The sequence below is a fragment of the Rhodnius prolixus genome, unplaced genomic scaffold, assembly GCF_049639745.1.
Source record: "Rhodnius prolixus isolate KJV_2025 unplaced genomic scaffold, Rpr scaffold_5, whole genome shotgun sequence".
NCBI classification, from domain to species: domain Eukaryota; kingdom Metazoa; phylum Arthropoda; class Insecta; order Hemiptera; family Reduviidae; genus Rhodnius; species Rhodnius prolixus.
In genome coordinates, this window is record NW_027411624.1 from 23547402 (window position 1) to 23573651 (window position 26250).

The window sequence follows — 26250 nt, forward strand, 5'->3', positions numbered from 1 at the left end:
CATAATATTGAAGCCTCTAATTTTTAGTACAAACTGTGTCAATAAAAATTTAATCACATTAAAACTGCGGGCAGTCAATGTCACAGCAAATAAGATCCCTACACTTTGCTTAATAAATATTTTGCAGATGAAAATGGCCAGCATAACCAGCATGTGATATCTCATACATTCTAAACAATATTAATGAAAATTAAAGGCAGTAAAATTACTTAAATGAGATGAATTTTCTTAAAATTTGAGTAAAAACATAGTTTTTTCGAAGATTTCTAAATGGATGAAATTACAAACTGAAACATGAATGATTCTTTTATTTTTTTAAATGTCATTTTAATTATTAAACATAGGAACCATATGATCGTTTTGGATAGTAAAATTATTTTATTTTGCTCTCTTAAATAATCAGTTTAAAAGAGTTTAAGTTGTGTTAATAGATGATTGTAAAGTACTTTTAACCAGTTTAACGGTGTGCAAGAACAATGTAAATATAATTTTTTTTTTTTTTTTTTTCCTTAGTTTTTGTGCAAAACATTCATAGTGACCTCTAACCTTCAGTTCTGTAAGTATTTGACCTTCTGAGTGTAAAACCAAGTGCTAAGACAATTTCTCACCCCTCTTTATTTATCTTCCAATTCTCCATTCTCAACTCTAAAGATGAGTCTCAGCAACACATCTAACTCCAAATCATCTCCCGCCAGCTTATCTACTTCCTCTGTAAGTTCAAAAACAACTAAAAAAAGAACAATCTCACCTCACAGCTCTCCCCCCAAAGACAAAAAGAAAAATGCTCCGCCTGCAGCAACTACGAAAACAAGCCTAGCAAGCAAACCCACTCTGTTCCCCGAGCTGAATCCAGAGCCTAGCAGTGCAACTGCAAATTCCATGCCAGACACAATAGTAGCTCCAGGAATACTCACCTACAACCCGTTCACTCCCCTAGCTACTCCAGATGAAATGCCTGCATCTGTGCCTACTCAGTCTCAGAAAATACCGAAACCACCGCCAATATATTTAAAAAACGTAACCAAGTACGCTGATCTTTGTAAAGCACTGACACAGTTAATTGGTCCAAACTGTTTTACATGCAAAGCCCGAGCAACTGATTTAATTATACAGGCGAAAACAGTTGACGGCTACAGACAAATAATCCACTACCTCAGGGAGAAAAAAGCAGAATTTCATACCTACCAACTTGAACAGGAGAAAGCATATCGGGTAGTAATAAGGTATCTGCATCAAAGCACACCTCCCGATTTAATAAAAGAGGAACTAGCGGAACATGGGCATATTGCCCGCAGTATCACTCCAGTTATTCATCCTGTTACAAAGCAAACATTACCACTTTTTTTCGTTGACCTCGAGCCAAATAATAATAACAAGGATATTTTTGACCTAGAATTACTTTGCTACACGAGAATAACAGTTGAACTAACACAAACAGCGGCTTATTGTGCAATGTAAACGTTGCCAAGAATATGGTCACACCAAAAGTTATTGCCAGCATCGACCAAGGTGCGTCAAGTGCGCTGGCGAGCACTTCACTCAAGAATGTGGCAAGCTCACCATAGAACGTCCTAAATGCGCTCTTTGTGATGGAGAACATCCTGCGAACTATAAAGGATGCATAGTCCACCGGGAACTTCAACGCTCAAGAAGAAGACCGCCAGTTTACGACCATCCCTCAGCCCTCAACAGAGTAGCTGCGTCTGTTCAGCAACCTGCTGCCTCATCAGGGAACCTCCCACGGAACAACATTTCAGCCAACGTCAACGATTGTTCATCTTATGCCCGAGTGGTCGCGGGTCCGCCGCCGCCTCAGCAGTCAGCCTCTCCTTCCGACATTACCACTTTGCTAAATTCTTTCCTTTCTGACTTCAAATCGCTCCTTACTCCTCTCGTCACTCTTCTCACCACCGTTGTCAACACCTTACTTCCCCGTCTCGCTCCTTAATGCCTCTAACTCAGTTCTCTCTTACTATATTATTATGGAATGCAAACGGACTAACTAACCACAGACAAGAGCTGGACATCCTCCTACACGACAGACGGATAGACATTGCCCTTATAACAGAGACCCACTTCACTGAGAAAACACGCTTCTACATCAATGGCTACCAAACCTACAGAACTGACCATCCTGATGGTACTGCACATGGCGGTTCTGCTATTCTCATAAAAAATTCATTATCTCACTTTCCCATTCCATACAATGCCTCAAACTACATACAACCTACTGTGATCTCTCTCCAAAGTGAACCCTTCCACTACAACATTGCTTCAGTGTACTGTCCACCTAATCACACAATCCTTCAAAACCAATTTCTATCCTTCTTCCAGTCTCTGGGTCCCAGGTTCATAAGCGGTGGGGACTACAATGCGAAGCATCCTCGCTGGGGTAGTCGGGTGGCAAACCCAAGAGGACGCCTACTCTACAATGCACTCTCTCTAACTAGCTACTCATACATATCACCTTCTCAACCAACTTACTGGCCGACTGCTCCCAATAAACTCCCTGACTTGCTTGACTTTTTCATCTGCTCTAACATCTCATCATTTCATACTCACTCATTCACCTTAAATGAACTCTCCTCTGATCATAGTCCAGTCATCCTCACAATAGACATCCACCACAAACTTAGACCACCAAAACCAACGCTAATAAACGGACCTTTAGACTGGGACTTCTTCAGAGACTTACTTGAGAAGAAAATTGACCTCAAAATACCTCTCAAAACAAGAATTAGACAATACCGTTGATCACTTCACTGCCGCCATCCAGCAGAGTATCTGGCAAGCGACGACTAACTGCACCGCTAAAAAACCTGCTCGCATACCTTATAACTTACCCCTCTATTTGCGCACACTCATAACTAACAAACGACGAACGAGATCTCTCTGGCAACGTACAAAATACCCATCTCATAAACAACAACTTAATCACCTGACAAACCAACTTAAAAAAGAACTCCGTAAATACTACAACAAACAATACACCGAATATACCAAATCTCTGACTACTGAAGACAACTCCCTTTGGGCTGCCACTAGACGTATTCTAAAATTTCAACCTACCTCCTCTCCTCTTCGTACTACTGACGGTTCCTGGGCTAAATGTGACTCGGAAAAAGCTGAGCTATTTGCAACGCACCTTTCAACTGTCTTCATTCCGCATCCTGACGTTCTCAACTCACAACATACTCAAGACGTTATTAGGGACTTAGACATACCTTTACCTCTTTCTATGCCTCCAAAACCGTTCACACCCTCCCAAGTCAAGCAAGTCATTATTAATCTCAATAAAAAAAAGAGCCCTGGTTACGATCTAATTACTGCCAACATCCTACTCCAACTACCCAAAAAAGCAAGTCTTCCTCACTACCATTTACAACTCTATTCTCAGAACTACTTACTACCCTATACTCTGGAAATTTTCTACAGTTCGAATGATACCCAAGCCCAACAAACCGACTCAACTACCTTCTTCCTATCGACCGATAAGCCTACTGCCTCTCTTGGGCAAAATATTCGAGAGACTTCTGTTACCACGCCTCTACGAAATTACAGAATCTCTCGAAATTATACCGGACCATCAGTTTGGTTTCAGAAGCTGCCACTCGACGATCCAGCAGGCCCATCGTGTTGTAGACACCATCGCTTCTTCACTCGAGCGAAAACAGTACTGCGCTGGAGTATTCCTCGATGTTTCGCAAGCCTTTGACCGAGTCTGGCACGAAGGTCTACTGTGGAAACTAAAACACATCCTTCCTAGCACTTATTACCTCATACTCAGCTCTTACCTCTCTGACAGATTCTTTCAAGTTCTTCAAGGCACTACTCACTCTTCCATCTATCCCGTCCTTGCTGGTGTGCCACAGGGAAGTGTCTTAGCTCCTCTTCTTTACACAATCTACACTGCCGACTTACCTTCTAACCTTAATACCTCTATTTACACCTTCGCTGACGACACTGCCATTCTCTCCACACACTCTGACCCTATCCTCGCAGTACGCTCACTACAGTCCCACCTTCACTCAATAGAACCTTGGTTAGAAAACTGGCGTATAAAAATTAACCCAACTAAATCTAAATACATAGTCTTCACACTCAAACGTCAAACTCCGCCACCTGTCTTCTTACATCACACACCTATCCCACCAGCCGACCATGTGCGGTACCTTGGAATGTACCTAGACAAGAGACTTACCTGGAACCCCCATACGAGACTTAAACGTACCGAACTAAACAAACGATACAAACTTCTAGCCAGGCTACTCGACAAACGCTCAAAACTCTCACTACAGAACAAACGACGACTCTATACAGCCCTTCTCACACCAATATGGACTTACGGACTCGAACTTTACGGTACAGCTAAAAAATCCAACCTCAATAGACTACAAACACTGCAATCCAAAATTCTCCGCCGCATACTAGACGCTCCATTCTATGTAAGCAACCACACTATACATACAGATCTCCAAATTCCACTTATCTCCGAACTTGCCAAAATTCGATACAAAAATTTTCACCAAAAACTCTCACTGCATCCCAACCCTTTAGCTGCAAACCTGTCTACAACTACGCTACCCTCCAATCCTCGAAGACGGCTGAGGCGCCGTTGGCCCCGTGACCAACTGGGTGACTAACGGCGGCCATCAATGGATGACCGTCATTCACGTATGCCACGCTATTGACATACTTTCATCGCATTTACCTATTGTACCTGTAGGTACAGGTGTAAATTTCATTAAAAGGATAATAAAAAAAAAAAAAAAAATGTCACCAAAAATATATTCTAAATTCTATGGAAAATAGATTAACTTTTTTACAAACAACTGTGCCAGTCTGGGGCTAAAATGAATGTAACATGAGATCTAATCGGAAAGGCAACGAATGACATTTTCATTTATGTTAATTAAGGATACGTCATAGCAATAACGAATACAATTGTCTTCAAGTTGATCAGTTTGGTCACGGAGAGCATAGTTGAACACAGCAGTATTTGTTTGCTACTGTATTACCAGGTGTGAAATCAAATTAGAATCAGATCTAAATCTAAATTTAGATTTCCACTTCGCATTAACTGTCAGAGCTAGTTTATAACACAGACAAAAAAAAAAAAAAGGTTACATCAATAAGTGAAGGAATGTAAAAAAGAAAAAGAAGATGCCTGGTTTAAGAGGAGGGTAACGGGTATCTGGTAAACATTACCAATAGAAGCTAGAAGATGCTATTTATAAATAGAACTTTTGCAGAATAGACTGAGTAAAAACCTTATAGAATTCTCTGCTGAGAACTGAGAGCGATCACCAAGAAAAATGGACGATAATATAATAAAAGCTAGTGAAATCAGAATCGGAATCACTGGTGGTGGAGGTTATAAAACTAAGTCTCAACATAAATCTTTACTTTTTTTGTGATTTTTGTTTTAGTTTTTATATCTTATTTTATTTAGTAAATACAAGTCAAGAGATCAAGCGACTGTTCAAGACACTTACGGCTCTAAATAGATAAAAACTAAGTCAGTGAAGATTTGTGCAACAGTTTATTGTATCTATTTTAAAAGAAGGTATTTTGTGTTGGTTATTATTCTTGTTAAATTTATTGTCGAGTCTTGTATTTATCTCTTTCCGGACATTGCAATGATACTGCTAGCGAAGAGAAAATAATCTTAACTTACCATCATCCAGCCAACTTATTCAAAGCACCATTTACTTTGTATAAAAGTAAAGTTAGAAATACCCGTGATTTCTTTTTTCTTTTGGAGTTGAAATGTCCACATAAACATTCAGTTCACACACAAATCTTTTTCTAAAAACCTTTTTTTCAAAACGAGTAGAGGAGAAGGTGGTAATATGGGACGGGGTTGCAGGGGCGGCTTAACCTATAGTGCAGGATGTGCAATGCACACGGGCGCCGCCGTCTCAGGGGGCGCCGCGGCGCTCCCTGAGACAGCTAAGAGCATCGTCTTGGACCATCATGGTACAACAATGATATGACAGAAGCGGCCAGCCAGCGCGGTGGCGGCAGTTATCAAACGCGATAACTTAGTTAATAGTTATAGCCGAGGGGGGGGTCCAGGCCTAGGGGGCGCCAGGGTTTCATTGCACACGGGCGCTACACGAGCTAGAGCCGCCCCTGCGGGGTTGGAATTTGGGACACCCCTGTTTTTGTGAAACCAGTAGTGCTGTTAGTTTTTGGTGCCTTACTACTCTTCTGGGGTAGGCTTTCTCTGCTGCAGAAGGCAGCGCGTCCAATCGGGTGGCAGCTTTGCACAAGAGAGGACCGTGTTGATTTTGTCAATGCTAAAAAGTTTTCTTAAGGTTGATTTTCCTCTGCTTTTGGTTAATACCGAGGAAAGTTAGAATAATTTCCCTTAGACAGTAAAAATGAAGAAAGTAGAGAGTTTTAAATGCCAGTGTTATGGATTTCAAATATGAATGTATATTGGGAAAAAAATGAGGTTATATTGTACGCGGTGTATGGTGGTATTATGGGACAGCGTTGTCCCCTATAACAACCTCGTTAATCGTCTGCCGAACCAGTGTGAAAAGTGGCACTGAGGACGAAACTAGTGTCTTATAATTTTTTTTGTTTTTTCTACACAGTACTATGTTTAGTACTAGCAGAGGTTATGTTTAGTTAGTAGCATCTCTTGGAAGAACACACACCAAGTTTCAGCCAGATCGGTCTATTTCTTTGTGTTTGGCATTCGTTTGAATCGAGGAAGTCGAGTGATTTTCCAAAAATGGACGAAAAAAAATTTCGTGTGTTGATTAAACACTACTTTATGAGAGGCAAAACGCCTCAGGAGACTAAAGAGAAGCTTGATAAACATTATGGTGACTCTGCACCTTCGATTAGAACAGTTTATAAGTGGTTTCAAAATTTTCGGAGTGGCCATACGACGCTGAACGTTCTGGACGCCCTGTTGAGGTTACTACTCCAGAAATCATTGATAAAATCCATGATACGGTGATGGATAACAGAAGAGTGAAGGTGCGTGAGATTGCTAGTGCTGTGGGCATCTCGAATGAACGGGTACATAATATTTTGCATCAACATTTGGACATGACAAAGCTATCCGCAAGATGGGTGCCGCGATTGCTCACGCTTGACCAAAAACGAAATCGTGTGAAGTGTTGCAAGGACGGTTTGCAGCTGTTCCAGAAGAATCCGCAGGACTTTAAGCGTCGTTTCGTCACTGTGGATGGAACATGAATACATCACTACACTCCTGAGACCAAAGAACAATGTAAACAATGGGTTACCAAGGGGTATCTGCGCCAAAAAAGGCGAAGACCGTTCCTTCGGCCGGAAAGATTATGGCGACTGTCTTTTGGGATTCGCAAGGAATAATCCTTATCGACTATCTGGAAAAGGGTAAAACTATTACAGGTGCATATTATTCATCGTTATTAGACCGTTTGAAAACCGAGCTGCAAGAAAAACGCCCACGATTGGCCCACAAAAAAGTCCTTTTCCATCACGACAACGCACCAGCTCACACCTCAGCAGTTGTGGTCGCAAAATTAATAGAAATAGGGTTCCAACTCGTTTCACATCCCCCCTATTCTCCAGACTTGGCTCCCTCGGACTACTATTTGTTCTCCAATATGAAGAAATGGCTGGCGGGAAAAAGATTTTATTCAAACGAGGAGGTGATTGCAGAAACGAATGGCTATTTTTCAGACTTGGACAAATCCTATTATTCGGAAGGGATCAACAAACTAGAGCAGCGTTGGACGAAGTGTATAAGCCTAAAAGGAGACTATGTTGAAAAATAAAAAAGGTTTACCCCAAAAAATTAAGTAGTTTTTATTTTTGCACGGACTTTTCAAACGACCCTCGTATTTAAGGCTTATTTTTACAATTCATAGAGAAACGAGAACATTAACTATAATTAGGCTTACCATACGTCCCGGTTTGACCGGGATGGTCCCGGTTTGAGATCCCTGTCCCGGCGTCCCGGTCAAACTTGAACAACACCGACACCCCGGCCGATCGTTCCCCCGCGCCCATTTATTAATATGTTTTCAGTTCTTAATAATTTTGATTGCATTTCAAATATGAAAAACACAAATTAAGCGAAAAGCAAAACGAAAATGAGCCTCTTCCTCCTCTGCGTCCCGGTTTGGCTCTTCGTAATTATGGTAAGCCTAACTATAATTATTATGTGTGCCCCCACATTACGACCACACTTTCTGAAAACCCAATATGGCACCACCACAGACTTTTTTCATTATAACTCCAGACTCCTTGCTGCGATCCACTCCAAGGACTCCAAATTTATAAAGACAAATAATGTATGTCTATGATTTTACTTCAGAGTAGATTTTAAATTCAGTTGAGTTCAAAATATGCAAGGTAAAAAAACGACTGTCCCATATTACCACCTCGTTAATCGTCTGCCGAACCAGTGTGAAAAGTGGCACTGAGGACAAAACTAGTGTCTTATAATTTTTTTTTTTTTTCTACAGAGTACTATAAAGGGCCTAAAAAGATCATTTCAAAGATTTCTTGACATTTCTCTAAGAAAACTGATTACAGCCTAATTTTTACACGATAATTGTAGGTACCATCTGTTTCCAGTGAAAAAACGCGCTGAATTTTTGACAAGATAGCAATTCTTTTTTTTAACTTTGATTTTTATCCGATTTACATTTTACACTCATTCCTTAATTACAAAAAAAACTTCACATAGGGGCGCCGTTGAAAGATATGAATGCACCCAGGCGCCTTTACCCACGCTGTGACACTACACATTCTAACATTGGTCACTCATTAATGTCGCACTTCATTTGAAAATGCCATTACTCAGCTACTATTGTTCCTTGCCTACATTCGACCGGACCAACCCACATTTAATTATATTAATTTATTGAAATAGATAAAAATATTTGTTACTTTTTCTTTTTTTTACCAATATAAAAGAGTTTGGAGAAGGTGCCACAAATATCTGAGAACAGTTACGAACTTACTAGCAAATGATGCTGAATCAGAAAATAGATTTTTTATCTTTATATAATAAATAGCGTGCATTTAGCAATTAAGAGCAATCCAGACTATGGGATTTTTTGATATTTTTTTTAACAAAGAAAGAGAAAAAGATTTACACTCCTACGTAATCACTCATTTCCTTGAGCACGTCCTACTCAAAATACGTCTCATATTAAGAATATATCGTGCTCATTATTAAAAGTAATCCGGAAGTCTCTTAAATTTGTTCTAACATACAATAAGGGGACAATAAACTTGAAAGATAAAAGATTTAATTCTCATTATTGCAACCATGCACAGGGACTGACTGAAGGTGTTATTGTTGCTTTTAAACTAGCGATAATTGTTATTAGTTGATTTTTGAATCATATAAATTATAATCTTACTGCAGGTTCAAGTGAATTCTTATCTGAAAGAGAAAATTATCGTTATCAGTACTTGTTCATAAATTGGTTAGGTTTTCTTTAAAATTACTAATATTAGTTTTACGTAAATTTAGAACTTTGAATTCAATAATTGTATATGTATATAGTAATGTTCATTTGAGGGTTATTTTACGAGGGTCGTTTGAAAAGTCCGTGCAAAGTCAGAGAGATAGCACCACTGGCGCGTATCGAGGTTATGTTTAGTTAGTAGCATCTCTTGGAAGAACACACACCAAGTTTCAGCCAGATCGGTCTATTTCTTTGTGTTTGGCATTCGTTTGAATCGAGGAAGTCGAGTGATTTTCAAATAATGGACGAAAAAGAATTTCATGTGTTGATTAAACACTACTTTATGAAAGGCAAAACGCCTCAGGAGACTAAAGAGAAGCTTGATAAACATTACGGTGACTCTGCACCTTCGATTAGAACAGTTTATAAGTGGTTTCAAAATTTTCGGAGTGGCCATATGGGCACAAGTGACGCTGAACGTTCTGGACGCCCTGTTGAGGTTACTACTCCAGAAATCATTGATAAAATCCATGATATGGTGATGGATGACAGAAGAGTGAAGGTGCGTGAGATTGCTAGTGCTGTGGGCATCTGGAATGAACGGGTACATAATATTTTGCATCAACATTTGGACATGACAAAGCTATCCGCAAGATGGGTGCCGCGATTGCTCACGCTTGACCAAAAACGAAATCGTGTGAAGTGTTGCAAGGACGGTTTGCAGCTGTTCCAGAAGAATCCGCAGGACTTTAAGCGTCGTTTCGTCACTGTGGATGAAACATGGATACATCACTACACTCCTGAGACCAGAACAATCTACTCGTAAACAATGGGTTACCAAGGGGGAATCTGTGCCAAAAAAGGCGAAGACCGTTCCTTCGGCCGGAAAGATTATGGCGACTGTCTTTTGGGATTCGCAAGGAATAATCCTCATCGACTATCTGGAAAAGGGTAAAACTATTACAGGTGCATATTATTCATCGTTATTGGACCGTTTGAAAACCGAGCTGCAAGAAAAACGCCCACGATTGGCCCACAAAAAAGTCCTTTTCCATCACGGCAACGCACCAACTCACACCTCAGCAGTTGTGGTCGCAAAATTATTGGAAATAGGGTTCCAACTCGTTTCACATCCCCCCTATTCTCCAGACTTGGCTCCCTCGGACTACTATTTGTTCCCCAATATGAAGAAATGGCTGGCGGGAAAAAGATTTTATTCAAACGAGGAGGTGATTGCAGAAACGAATGGCTATTTTTCAGACTTGGACAAATCCTATTATTCGGAAGGGATCAACAAACTAGAGCAGCGTTGGGCGAAGTGTATAAGCCTAAAAGGAGACTATGTTGAAAAATAAAAAAGGTTTTCCCCAAAAAATTAAGTAGTTTTTATTTTTGCACGGACTTTTCAAACGACCCTCGTACAGCAGGGTCACCCAACCATTTTTGGCTCGCATACTTGGTAGTGCATCATGCTACACTGTACCACTTCGTAAAAATGTTTGTATTTTGTAAAATTTGTAGGTCGGTTTTTTTTTTTCTTTTTTTTTTTTTTTGGCGCATCAACATCTGAGGTTATTAGCGCCCGGAGCTTTTTCCAGTGCACTGCCGGCCTCCGGAAAGTGTTCTCTCGTTACAGACAACACTGTCCATCACCGGACAGTGAGCTGTAAGAAGCTCCTAGGAAGAGAAAATCTACGGGTCAGCTGCTGGATTCGAACCCGGGACCTCCGCGTGGGAGTCCAGTATGCTAACCTCATAGCTAATCCCTTCCCTTCCGAGTGTTATTATTATTACTATTATTGTTACTTGTACAGAGATACAATATATCAGCTACAAAGGAGTTCAAGTTCACTTTATAAACTTTGTAAAGTGTAAGATTTTATTTTGAAAACTTTTTTTAAATAATTTAAAATTGCGTACATATTTTTCTCTTCAAAATTATTAATTGATTTACAAAGTTCTTCTTTAGGATTATTATATTTGTGCCCAAATCTTCTAAATTAATTTCTTTTAAGCATTCAACTACGAGGGTCGTTTGAAAAGTCCGTGCAAAAATAAAAACTACTTAATTTTTTGAGGTAAACCTTTGTTAATTTTTAACATAGTCTCCTTTTAGGCTTATACACTTCGTCCAACGCTGCTCTAGTTTGTTGATCCCTTCCGAATGATAGGATTTGTCCAAGTCTGAAAAATAGCCATTCGTTTCTGCAATCACCTCCTCGTTTGAATAAAATCTTTTTCCCGCCAGCCATTTCTTCATATTGGGGAACAAATAGTAGTCCGAGGGAGCCAAGTCTGGAGAATAGGAGGGATGTGAAACGAGTTGGAACCCTATTTCCATTAATTTTGCTACCACAACTGCTGAGGTGTGAGCTGGTGCGTTGCCGTGATGGAAAAGGACTTTTTTGTGGGCTAATCGTGGGCGTTTTTCTTGCAGCTCGGTTTTCAAACGGTCCAATAACGATGAATAATATGCACCTGGAATAGTTTTACCCTTTTCCAGATAGTCGACAAGGATTATTCCTTGCGAATCCCAAAAGACAGTCGCCATAATCTTTCCGGCCGAAGAAACGGTCTTTGCCTTTTTTGGCGCAGATTCCCCCTTGGTAACCCATTGTTTAGATTGTTCTTTGGTCTCAGGAGTGTAGTGATGTATCCATGTTTCATCCACAGTGACGAAACGACGCTTAAAGTCCTGCGGATTCTTCTGGAACAGGTGCAAACCGTCCTTGCAACACTTCACACCATTTCGTTTTTGGTCAAGCGTGAGCAATCGCGGCACCAATCTTGCGGATAGCTTTGTCATGTCCAAATGTTGATGCAAAATATTATGTACCCGTTGATTCGAGATGCCCACAGCACTAGCAATCTCACGCACCTTCACTCTTCTGTCATCCATCACCATATCATGGATTTTATCAATGATTTCTGGAGAAGTAACCTCAACAGGGCGTCCAGAGCGTTCAGCGTCACTTGTGCCCATATGGCCACTCCGAAAATTTTGAAACCACTTATAAACTGTTCTAATCGAAGGTGCAGAGTCACCATAATGTTTATCAAGCTTCTCTTTAGTCTCCTGAGGCGTTTTGCCTTTCATAAAGTAGTGTTTAATCAACACACGAAATTCTTTTTCGTCCATTTTTTGAAAATCACTCGACTTCCTCGATTCAAACGAATGCCAAACACAAAGAAATAGACCGATCTGGCTGAAACTTGGTGTGTGTCCTTCCAAGAGATGCTACTAACTAAACATAACCTCGACACGCGCCAGTAGTGCTATCTCTCTGACTTTGCACGGACTTTTCAAACGACCCTCGTACCTGTAAGTACCAATTAAATTTAATGTTCCTTGGATAGGAGCTTACTCATTACAATCAGTCTCTTTAAGCAGATTTTTATATAGTTATCATTTAAGTTCTGTCACATGATAATTCTATTAAATTTTCTTTATCATTTTTGTAGCTTTTCCTAAATGTTCTTTTTAGAAGGGGTTTGAGATTCAATTATCATTTGTGTTTTCGGGTTTTGGAAAATACTCCATGAAAGACAATTTTAATCCTGTTAAATGTGCTATTATATTTTCTCATATATCTTGAGACATACCAACCTTATTACTGTACTTATTAACAACTTTACTGAATAATATTATCAATTAAAATAATTTTTAATTTTTTTTTTTATGCCCTCCATTATTGATTATTTTTCGCGTACCACCTACCAGCAACTCGCGTACCACCAGTACGCGTACCACAGGTTGGGAAACACTGTTTTGGAGGAAAGATCTACACAAAAAAAAAGAATGGATTCTTCTACCAACTGTATACTTTAGTAATTAGTAAAACTTTACATTATTAGTAGTCACTTAAATTTTGTAGAGTCTCGCTTATTGATACCTGCGTGGGAAGTATCTATGAGAGATTTTCCGCACTCGTAATCGGGAGGTAAACATCGATTTTCTGTTTGATTGTAGGCAAAAATAATAGTAACTTACAAAAGATGAAGTGAATGGAAATACTTGAGAGTGGAAGATAAAAAGGAATGTTTACCAAACTGATATGCAAACAGAGAATCGCCAAAGGCTTGTAGAAGTAACAAAGTGATTCTAAAATTGTGAACAGCACAATTCAGAATTCACCTCTATAACAATGTTTCAAACATCTAGGAATTAACAAGAGTGCACTGTGTAAAAGAGACAGAAAGCGCATACAGAAGCCCTAAAGGTAAATATATAAGTTGAATGAAACTAACTAAACTATATTCTCATAAAGTAAGCGCAATAGATAATATTGCTTACATGCACAATAGATAAAAGATGTGATCAATAGAGACCGACCGACTGTAAATCCACCATTAACTCATTTACTTCTCTAATAGATCGTCTGTATTTTTTTATCTTAATTCTCTGCAATCAACTAGGAATTTTTACGATACAATAAGCTGATAAATACTAATGTTTGATTTCATAATTATACCATACTTTACATTGTAAAAATTAAATAAATATTTAAATGAAATGAAATGAAAGTCAATTGTATACTAATTATTTTCTTTTGTTGACTTTCTTCTAACACTAGTTAGGATGGGATACTTTTAACCTTATTACTGGATGAGATAAACTTTCTCCAGTCTATGAAAAAGATCTATAGTCCAATGAAGGAAGGGAATACTTAAGAAAATAAGTCACAACAAGATTTAGCTTTCACTGTATCCTGAGGCTCGTATTGTAATGAAAATTAAAGTGAAAAAGGTGAGGAAAAGCTAAGCTCATAATGAGATTGGAGAAGGATCAATTGCTGAAGAGATTGCAGGAGTTTAAAGCTATCAAAGCATGGAAAGAGAGAAGGCCAAGACATAAATAGATGGAAATAGGTGGATGAGGATGCGGAAGCGCCAGACTGGAAGAAAAGAGCTCAGGATCTAGGACAGGTGGAGAGACTTCCTGGTGGAGGGCAAGGATGAATATAGGCTGTGGTGCCAGTGATGAAGAAGTAGAAGAAGGGTTACAACATTTCGCAACTTCCGCAGAACCCTGACTCATTGTTTGAATGTTCTTTGTAGAAGATTTATCCCCTTTTAACCCTACCAGAAATAAATATTAGTTTATGAATATTAGGAGAAATGCATGTAAAAATTTTCAAAATAGAGGTTTGTTTATTAGGTCCTCAGGATCAAAAGTATTTATGGCTTATGAACCAATCGGAGGTAGATCGAACGTGTACAAAGAGATGGATTTGGCTTAGTTCTACAAGAATATGCTGAGGACGACTGAAGTCAAACCTTAGCTGAAAAAGCGTTCAAGGAATTTGATTTAGAAATTACAGTTAACCCAAGGTAGAGAAGAATAATTCTCAAGTTAAAGAACCGTCGAAGGAGTTGAAGAATTTATGTTATCCGAAAACAGTACCAGTGGAAGACAATAGCTGAGGAAGCCTGTGTAAGGAAAAGGTGTCTGCGGACTCATCAGACTAAAAGTGGGATATGAAGAGAGTGGTAAAGTAAACTACAAGGCATTACTGAGGCCAGTTGTCAAGAAAACGTTGGTTTCAATCCAAGAAGATGAGCGAGGATTACGAAGGAAAGGAAAGCTATAGTCGGAACGTGTCAAAATCAGGCAAACGAAGGAGTATTCAGCGCTGTTTGAGGCTCTGTCATTTAGCAGATGAAGGTTGTAACGTTGGATTGATGAAGAAGGGCGGACAGAGACGAAGGACTGTGGAAACTCAGGCCCTTCTTGGGCTGCGATAATCAGAGAGTATCAAACGTTTTGAGTCCGTTGTAGATTCTTTCACAAGATGCTGACAAAATTCAATTCGAAAGGGCACAACTAAACCAATTTTGCAGTCTTTAATTTCTACTTTTCTGAAAAACGACTCGAATGAATTATTTAGTTGCAATATCACGTCTTATTTTTTTAAATTAATTTTATGAAGGTTTAGGTATGTATAAGGTTTGGATAGTAGAAAGAAATTTAATGAATATAAACATCAACGATATTAAATCCTAATTTTAGTCGAAAGAGAAAGTCTAAGGAGTGTTCGCATCAGATATTTATAGAAAACCCATTAATGCCAATTTATAATTTCCAAACTTCTCAGTTTCCATTTTTATTGCCTTCTACAGTTTCCTTTCTAGCCTGCGCAATGCGTGCCATACCTAATAACAGAATGATAACAGAAAATAAAAAATAAAGCAAGAAATATCGACAGTTGCGAAAGAAATAAAGACGTGAGGGAGCGGTGATGTTATTTGAAGAAGCAGACAAAAACAGCGGAAATCAATTGGTAAAAAGTTAAGTTCTTTCCTTCGCGCTTTAGATCGGAGGATAGGGTGACTCCTTATTTCCAATATCGGCCGTGTACATACTTGGTAAAAAAGATTGGAGAATGGTAAAGAATGTTGCAAAAAGAAAGAAGTATCAATGATTTGGAGTTGAGACACATAGAATGTCTTTGTGTGTGGGCCACGCGCGCAAGTGATCTGAAAGGAAGAAAATAAAAGCGAGGCACGTGATATGCTAAAAGTTTTGGGCTGGAGAATTGATACAGAAGCTGGCTAAGTATGTCAGAAGGGTAGTTTCACTGGGATGGGCTAGAGAGGAATAGAAATACGAAAAGGATGGGATAGGCGCCTTTCTGAATTGTCACGAAATTAAAGTCGCTTTGCCCTTTTGGATGCTGTGTAGATATAAAGACAGAAATGGTGTAGAGGATGAAGGCGAAGTGGGTGTGAATGTCCCTCTCGTACTATATACAAAAGGGAAGCAAAATGAAAGGACAGAAAGACAGAATGACCCTAGAAGATATAGCCCAGAGATAGTTGATTAAACCCAGGGTGCTGTGGAAGGTGTGGGATGGTAACAGCAGGCTAGCACCCAGTGAGAGAACTTATACCCTGGGCCAACTCCTTACTCCTTTATGCCACACTTGCCCCGCAGCAGATAGTTGCGTGGCCCCCCCCCCTCATACTTGTGGACGGACTAGATATTGGCAATGCTCCCTTCCGGTACAAAGACATAGAAGAAGAAGTAAGATCCGTTGGAACACCTTTAACAACTACTCCACCCCGCTTGCGGGCTTTGGAAAATTGTACAGAGACAGTTCCCCCAGGGCCTCAGACCTTCCGCCAATTCAGGTCCAAGTTTTACGTCCCTCAAATCTGTCCCTCTTCCATCTCTCTCAGTGACAGTCCCAGGAATGTCGTTACTATTTCCAACTCACCTCGTAGAGTTAACCAAAAGTTCACCTTGCTATCTTCTGATATAAAGAGATTTAATTTAAACCTCACAATCTTGTCTTCTTGATTCAATTAAATTTAATTTTTGTAAATTAAATTAAAATAACCGCTTTTATTTCTTAAAAAATGAGTCAAACGTTGTTTGACAATTTGCAACAGGAATAGCACAGAAGTACGAGTAGTAATGATCGTTTCCGGAATTTCGCCTTAGTATTGAAGACGATAAAAGAAGAAGGATGCACGGCCGTAAAGACAAAGGTCTACGATATAACCTCCAATATTTGGATGAAAATTCATTTGTACTCCCAAAAAAAGACAGAAAAGGTGAAACCGAAGACCACTTTTACTTACATAAATATCAAAATAACACGGGCTAAATATTATTTAAATGGCATTTGTTTTTTTCTTTCATACTGAATTGCCTTCTATGTCGAATCTATTGTATATAATTTGGCTATCATTAATTGAATATTCTCTTCAAGATATAGAACCTCTTAAACTCGTATCTTAGAATTTTAATTTCTCCCAAAAAATTCAAACAGAAATATTAATTTATTTTCTGTGTTTTTGTTGTTTTCTTTTTCACATTAACCATCTACTGTTTACGAGGGCTGAAAAACTAACATATTCACAGCTACTGTTGGCTCCTAATGCCTCAATTTACCAATATATTGGAGGAAAAATCAGCTCTATCTTTTCCAATATTCATTTGTTTCAAAAGAATAGTTGCTCTGCAGCCTCTTTCACATCATTCTCCTCCATAAGTAAACAATACATGACTATTAGATCAATAACTTATTGAATATGGTTTTTTACGCAACCAGTTACTGTTTAAGGCATTCTGAGGACGAAGGGGGATAGAAGATTCCTTGGAAAGTGACATTTGGGCGCAAAATGCAGCATCAAAATCTAGATAATGTTAGTAATATTAAATAATCTTTAAGATTTGTGGTTTTTGAGAAAAATTATTGGTTTTAACCTCAAGAATTGCAGTAGGAGATTGTCATGTTAATGTGCAAACCACTGTTTTGAAAATCTGTAAATACACGGTAATTGCAACTTCATAAAATGAGGATGAAGACACGAAAAACCCGACCTGAGAAGCCATTGATCATCTTTCCAGCGTTGAAGTGAAAGATGCGTAAGTTATCCCTGAAACACTTCTACTCCAATCTCTTCTCAGGTAGTGAGCGTGTCCTAAGAAGTTGCTATGAGCGAATTATTGTGATGTACGCTAATAGTTTGCGGAGTAAAGTTTTTTGTTTTTTAAATGCAACATAGTGCGTCAGTGGTAGCCAAGCGGTTAGAGGCGAGACCTGCGAAGCTAATATGCATTGTGGTACTGGGTCTTAGGCCTTGGATTTTATTTAATGGTTAATAAAAGAAATTTACAGTAAAGTATGGTTTGCTAGTCGCCTCCGTCCACGACACCTAATTTGGTAGTTGGACATTAAGCCCCGCCTGAAAAAATAGGCGATTATTTTACTTTACTTTTTTTAGTGCGTCAATGAAGTATTCCAATTGGAATGTCTGCGTTCTGTTAAGGTTGAAAGTTTGGCACATTACCAAACTTCACAACCTAGACAGCACTAATTATTACCTCGAATGTAATAACAACCATATTGCAGAGGTTGCCATTATTTTATTTAGTCCAATCGTCTTGGATGCTGAAACCTATTACTTAAAGCCTATCTTTTGAAAGATAGATGAGGCAGTGGTCTAAGAAGAGTGCAAGATAGCGAGGCCAAAGATTGCTGAGGGTACAGTCGTTTTGGTAGAAGTTATTGGCCCGTCTATTTACACGGCGATCCATGTCATTTTCTGTTCCATTTAACGGCGAGTGCAGTTTGATACCTGTTCGAAGAAATGAAGTGTTTAAAGCGCAATATCGTGAATACAAATTTGTGGAAGCCATAATTGCTTGCGAAAGAAGTAAAATTTGCTGAGCTTATGTCTTAAATTAAGTAAGGAAATTTCAAATACGAGGTCTGCAAATTAAGTAATGAGACTGATTTTTTTAATCAAAAAGAATTATAATTCTATATTGTCACCTTCAAAATAACTTCCTTCTGAAGCCACACAGCGCTGGAGACGTTTCTTCCACTCCTCATAGCAGTGCTCGAACTCCGATACTGGAATAGCCTTCAGCTGGTCGGTTACAGCCGTTTGAATGTTTTCCGACTGTCCCAAAATGAGTCCCCTTGAGGTGATTTCTCCAACTTCGGGAAGAGAAAAAAGTCACAAGGACTCGAGTCAGGCGAATAAGGAGGCTGAGGAGCCACAGGAATGTTTTTACTGGCCAAAAAACTCAGTTTATTGAAATTGCTGTGTGACAAGGAGCATTATCGTGATGCAACACCCACTTGTTCTTGATGTTTGGTCTCACACGAATGACCCTTTTTCGATGTTTTTCAAGAACCTCTCGGTAAAAGTGTTGATTGACCGTTTGTGACCTTGAGGTAGAAACTCTTTGTGGACGATTCCGTGGATATCGAAAAAAACAAATCAGCATGAATTTGATCTTCGACTTCGCCATACTTGCTTTTTTGGGCCTTGGAGAGGTTGAAGTGTGCCACTCCATGCTCTTGTGCTTGGTTTCTGGGTCGTACTCGAAACACCCAAGGCTCGTCACCAGTAATGACACTTGTGACTTTTTTCTCTTCCCGAAGTTGAAAAATCACCTGAAGGGAACTCATTTTGGGACAGTCGGAAAACATTCAAACGGCTGTAACCGACCAGCTGAAGGCTATTCCAGTATCGGAGTTCGAGCACTGCTATGAGGAGTGGAAGAAACGTCTCCAGCGCTATGTGGCTTCAGAAGGAAGTTATTTTGAAGGTGACAATATAGAATTGTAATTCTTTTTGAATAAAAAAAAATTTAAAAAATCAGTCTCATTACTTAATTTACAGACCTCGTATTTTACCATGAGTGTAATAAACTTTAAATCCATTCTCTAAATTCTGTTAACAATATAATAAATCTATTATTATTGATGGAAATCTGCGGGCTGAAACTTTATTAATTCAGAAAAATTTATTTGTACTTTTTAAAGCTACCTTACGATTTCTTTTTCAATCAATACGTGTTTAGAATTATATAAAAATTCTTTCTAATTTTATTTTCAGGCTCTTTCTGATAGATAAGTGTATTTTTTGAAGGAAACAGTCTTTATTGGTGCAGAAGAGATAATATTCAGAATAGAAGGAAGTACGCTTGATTTATTCTTTTTTTTGTAGAAGTTCCTGTTTTTTCTTCCTTCTTATAGTACGGGGTAACCAGAATATGCCCTCTCCTGTGGGGGAACCATTCAATGGGTGAGTTTGTTGGGGAATGAGCCACAGCCAGCTAAATATCACATGGAATAATGGAAACGTATACATATAGTCAACTTTGTCTTCTCACTTCCGTTTTTTAACGTTCACCAATTTCTTAGATTTCATCCCTTCCCCTAACTCTATAAACATTTACCATTCCACAGTTTCCTGAACTGTCTTTTACGAAACAATTGACATTTAATTTGATAAAGAACTCAAAACAATAGGGTGTTGCAAGATGTTTAGAGTCTTGGAGAAATAATGTCAGCCAACTAATATTTAAAATACTGCTGGAGGTTGTTGTCTAGTTACCAAAGAAGATGGCGGGTCGCTGTCGCATATTTCAGCTGTCAACAGAAATTGGAAAATTAACTGTGCTCTAGTCAAGAATTTCTGGAGGGCGTTTCTAACATTTCTTTAAAGGAAATAACACAGTAAAATCATTTTTATTATTTAGTTTCATTTGGATTTTTTTTGTTTCATTCATTTAAATAAAACCGTATAAATGACTTCATTAAAAAGAAAGCCATATAAGAATGTTTACCGAGAACTTTGTTCATACCTTTCACCAAATTTTTAAATATTTTTTGAATACTTGGACTTTTTATAAACTTTTCGTAACTCTTAGGCTTTAAGTATACATATGCACATCATACTGTATTAGCCAATTTAAGCCTAGTCTGTTCATACTTCTCTTAATCTCCAAAAAATCAGTTTTTGCATTGCATATTTTTCCTTTTAATGAACGTTTAAAGTTCTTTTTTTCGAATCTCAAAGTATTTTTTGACTGATTCATCTATGCAGCTTAAGCTAACCTGTTAATATTGCACATTGTCATATGTAAATTGCATTTTAAAATTTACTATTCCCCTCCTACTGAGTATCTTGTAAACAAAAGAAAAAAACTGGTGATATCAAACACAAATGCCTTTTAAATAAAATTTCTCTTTTTTGAAAGTACCTCTTTACTCCGAAATAGCTCCTAGACTTCTTGGAAGTACCTCTTTACTCCGAAATAGCTCCTAGACTTCTTGGAAGTACCTCTTTAATCCTTAACGGCTTCTAGACTTTTTGGAAGTACCTCTTTACTCCGAAATAGCTCCTAGACTTCTTGGAAGTACCTCTTTACTCCGAAATAGCTCCTAGACTTCTTGGAAGTACCTCTTTAATCCTTAACGGCTTCTAGACTTTTTGGAAGTACCTCTTTACTCCGAAATAGCTCCTAGACTTCTTGGAAGTACCTCTTTACTCCGAAATAGCTCCTAGACTTCTTGGAAGTACCTCTTTAATCCTTAACGGCTTCTAGACTTTTTGGAAGTACCTCTTTACTCCGAAATAGCTCCTAGACTTCTTGGAAGTACCTCTTTACTCCGAAATAGCTCCTAAACTTCTTGGAAGTACCTCTTTAATCCTGAACGGCTCCTAGACCTTTTGGAAGTACCTCTTTAATCCTGAACGGCTCCTAGACTTTTTGGAAGTACCTCTTTACTCCGAAATAGCTCCTAAACTTCTTGGAAGTACCTCTTTAATCCTGAACGGCTCCTAGACCTTTTGGAAGTACCTCTTTAATCCTGAACGGCTCCTAGACTTTTTGGAAGTACCTCTTTACTCTGAAATGGCTCCTAGACTTTTTAGAAGTACCTCTTTAATCTTTAACGGTTCCTAGAGTTTTTAAAAGTATGGACCTCTTTAATCTTTAACGGTTCCTAGAGTTTTTAAAAGTATGTACCTCTTTACTCCGAAATAGCACCTAGACTTTTTTTTGTAACCTTCTCTTTTATATATCACAACAGATAGTTTCATTACATTTGCTTTCATTATTCTTTTCTACAATCATTTGAGAACAGTTTTCCGAGTAAGGCTTTCCCTGTAAGGTTACAGTTCTTTATTCGGATACAAACTAGTACAATGTTGTGAAGAATTGAATATGATTCAAATGTTCAGAGTTGAAAGAAAAACTGTGAAATAATTCCATGAGAAAAGAAGTAAGAAAAAGTATTGGGAGTGTTCACACCAGATTCTTACCTGTGCAAAATTCTGCCGTTCTAAGCAAAAATCGACAAAGCAAAGTTCAAGTACACTGGAGTTGGTGAATTGAAATTTCAACAAAAGAATCTTTAGTAAGAATCATCTCGTTTTTAAAATAAAAAGTGTCCTTGTTCTAATACATATTTTCGTGCGATACACCCACTCTTTGGAGAAAAAAAGAACAATAACAAAAAACTTCCAGCTTTATTCACTCGACCATGATCAGTTAAGACCGCCAACCCTCTCCCCCTGCACCCCTCCAACCAAAAGAAGTAAAACTCCAAAACCCTAAATGTAATCTCTCCAAGGAATTTCTTTACCTGCAACTAAAGCAATCAATCCATATTTAAGCCAGACTGCATCCCAACTGTTCATAATAACCCTAATACAAAACGTTACATGCGTGAAGATGAGTCGACCGTCTCTTCTTCTAATTGACTGATTCCACCGGGTACTGTACACTCATGTAAGAAAAAAATAAAAAGAAAGAACATCAACCCTGAAGATTCCTTTGTGATTATCCACAGTCAGGATAAAAGTTAAGCCTCCTACTTTAAGTAATAAAAGAATCTTTTATTCAAAATTATCTCACTTGGATTCAACCAATAGTCTTTCGCCAATTACATGATTCCAAAGAGAAACAAGCTTTAAAAATGTTACAACTTTACTCAAAATCTGTTCTTCCACATTTCTCAGTCTACGTAATGGGCTAGTTTTGGATGTATTTATTTCATACAATAAATATAAAAGGTCAAATAATTGCTTGATTTACTAAAAGTTCCACAATTTCTGTCTTCTGCATTCTATTTTAAGGCCAGGGCTAGATTAAACAAATTAGGTCGTCTAGTTTTGAAAAGCAAAGATCATAAACCAGGGAAAAATTTGAAAATCATGATTATTTTCAGTAGGAAACCTTTGTTTCCGGTTACTAACTTACTATTCTGCTTCCTTATTTGAAAATATACTATAGTTAGGTCCAATCTGTCCAATCCTAAAAGAGTATCGCGTGAAGTGGTTGAAAAGGCTGTACTTACAAGAGAAGAATTAATACATTATTTAAATGGTGTTGATTTTAAAGCTCTAATTAATTATTGTAAAACAGCCTGCCAGTACAGGCATTTATTTCCTAGTACAAGAATTTAATTTTTAATTATTATTATAGTAAACTCTAAACGTTCCCTTTCATTAGTATTAGTATTGGTTTTGTTTATAAATGTAATATTTATTTTTTATTTTTGTTTGTTTAGTATTAATATGTATCCATACAAAATGTATCCAAGTCAGAAGTACTGTTTGCTATTTGTATGCAGAATGTTTGATTGATTTTTATTAATGCCAGCTCCCTCTGATGGTTTATAAAACCAAAAGTATTATCTTTATGTTGTCAGTGATTATGTTTTGTTTTTATTTCTTTTTAATTTGGTTTAATAAAGATATTATTATTATTATAAACGCCTAAGGCTGGAAACATAGTGGAGCGGCGAGCAAAGCGGCGATGATAGCGAGGAGCAAAGCGGCGAAATCAAACACAAGTTAACATATGGGACCGCGCATAGTGGCGCGCAAAGCGAAGATAGAGCAACTCTATCTATTTCTAGTGTTTGTTTCTGTCGCTTTGCTCTTCGCTATCATCGCAGCTTTGCTCGCCGCTCCACTATGTTTCTAGCCTAAGGAGACTAAAGAGAAGCTTGATAAACATTATGGTGACTCTGCACCTTCGATTAGAACAGTTTATAAGTGGTTTCAAAATTTTCGGAGTGGCCATATGGGCACAAGTGACGCTGAACGTTCTGGACGCCCTGTTGAGGTTACTACTCCAGAAATCATTGATAAAATCCATGATATGGTGATGGATGACAGAAGAGTAAAGGTGCGTGAGATTGCTAGTGCTGTGGGCATCTCGAATGAACAGGTACATAATATTTTGCATCAACATTTGGACATGACAAAGCTATCCGCAAGACGGGTGCCGCGATTGCTCACGCTTGACCAAAAACGAAATCGTGTGAAGTGTTGCAAGGACGGTTTGCAGCTGTTCCAGAAGAATCCGCAGGACTGTGGATGAAACATGGATACATCACTACACTCCTGAGACCAAAGAACAATCTAAACAATGGGTTACCAAGGGGGAATCTGCGCCAAAAAAGGCGAAGACGGTTCCTTCGGTTGGAAAGATCATGGCGACTGTCTTTTGGGATTCGCAAGGAATAATCCTCATCGACTATCTGGAAAAGGGTAAAACTATTACAGGTGCATATTATTCATCGTTATTGGACCGTTTGAAAACCGAGCTGCAAGAAAATCGCCCACGATTGGCCCACAAAAAAGTCCTTTTCCATCACGACAACGCACCAGCTCACACCTCAGCAGTTGTGGTCGCCAAATTAATGGAAATAGGGTTCCAACTCGTATTACATCCCCCCTATTCTCCAGACTTGGCTCCCTCGGACTATTATTTGTTCCCCAATATGAAGAAATGGCTGGCGGGAAAAAGATTTTATTCAAACGAGGAGGTGATTGAAGAAACGAATGGCTATTTTTCAGACTTGGACAAATCCTATTATTCGGAAGGGATCAACAAACTAGAGCAGCGTTGGACGAAGTGTATAAGCCTAAAAGGAGACTATGTTGAAAATTAAAAATGGTTTACCCCAAAAAATTAAGTAGTTTTTATTTTTGCACGGACTTTTCAAACGACCCACGTATAGTTAGTATAGTTTTGGATGTTTCTTTTTCATAAAGGTAAAGAAGGTTGGTTTTACAATATTTTTTGATTCCCAAATCGTAAGACCGAGGCTAAATCGTATACATTAGATTATTTTCTTATGAAAAGCAAAGATCCGAAAACAGGGGAAAAATGTAAAAATCATGAATAGTTTCAGTACAAAACCTTTATTTCCGGCTAATAACTTTACATTTTTATGTTTCTAAGAGAATACTATTACGTAATTCTAGTTTTTGATTTATTTTTTTTTTTCATAAAATACATAAAAAAAAGATCAATAATGGCTTGATTTACTAAAAGTTCCACAATTTCTGTCTTCTGCATTCTATATAAAGGCCAGGGCTAGATTAAACAAATTAGGTCGTCTAGTTTTAAAAAGCATAGATCATAAACCAGGGAAAAATTTGAAAATCATGAGTATTTTCAGTAGGAAACCTTTATTTCTGGCAACTAACATTCTATTTTAGTACCTTGTTTGAAAATATACTATGTTTAGGTAAACATACATATTCAATATTAAAAAAAAAAAATGTAAATAGAAGCGACAGTTCTTTGCTATGAAGTAGTTATTTATTCAAAGCAAATTCTCTGAAGCGGTTTTCTAAAATAACTGGAAAATTGATTCAGTTAAGTTCTATTTGTAAACCAATTTCTAATTCAAAACGAACATTTTAGGTGAAAACGGCAAATCGAAAAATCACGATTACTTGAGAAATCAAATCAAAAAGTATCGCCCACGAGCCAAACATAAAGAAAATGAAATTACTGTTTTTAATAAAATCAAATGATGCCTGATGATCTGATGCCTTTTTAGGTTTTTTTTAACGATGCATCTAGTACAACTTAAGATCACATTATTAAAAAGTAAAGTAAAGTAATCGCCTATTTTTTCAGGCGGGGCTTAACGTCCAACTATCATTTACTAGGTGTCGTGGACGGAGGCGACTAGCTAACGTACTTTACTATTTCTCATTTAACCATTAAATAAAATCCAAGGCCTAAGACCAGGAATCGAACCCAGTACCACAATGCATATTAGCTTTGCAGGTCTCGCCTCTTAACCCGCTCGGCTACCGTGGCGCCTCAAGATCACATTATTAATTTAACGGTTAAGATTTAAGAAAACTAAGATTGTAAGTTTATATTGCATCGATCGTCACTCAAACAAAAAGCTAAGTGAATAAATGAAATCTTACAAAAAAAAATAAGAAAAAAATAAAACCAACATGACCCATATGGCGGATGGACTTGGAATAAACTGAACGATATACAAACCAAGCGGAAACCAACTGCAAGGAACTGCCTTTTTGTAATTTCAAGATAGAATTTCAAGAAACTATTCAAGAAACACAATATAATCAATAAACTTTTAATGGAAAGCACACAAGCAAAACCACCCAATAAATATTTAGAGACTACAAAAATAAACTAGTATTCCCGATGAAAGTTGAATGTGCACATTTCCTGTGTTTAAATGGGCCGACAGAAAGTAAAGAAACGGAAATATTTAAGTAAATT

At 38.0% G+C, this 26250-nt stretch overlaps 1 protein-coding gene and 1 long non-coding RNA gene across 18 annotated transcripts in view; one reads left to right on the forward strand and one right to left on the reverse strand.

Annotated features, from left to right (window-relative positions):
* Nucleotides 1-26250, reverse strand: part of LOC141458826 (uncharacterized) — a 559501-nt gene that overhangs the window by 512099 nt on the left and 21152 nt on the right. The gene's annotated exons all lie outside the window — the stretch shown is intronic.
* LOC141457693 (uncharacterized) lies at nucleotides 358-25626 on the forward strand. The gene is made up of 4 exons (XR_012460461.1): nucleotides 358-478; nucleotides 5453-5566; nucleotides 13402-13651; nucleotides 25408-25626. It is a non-coding gene; the product is annotated as an uncharacterized lncRNA (long non-coding RNA).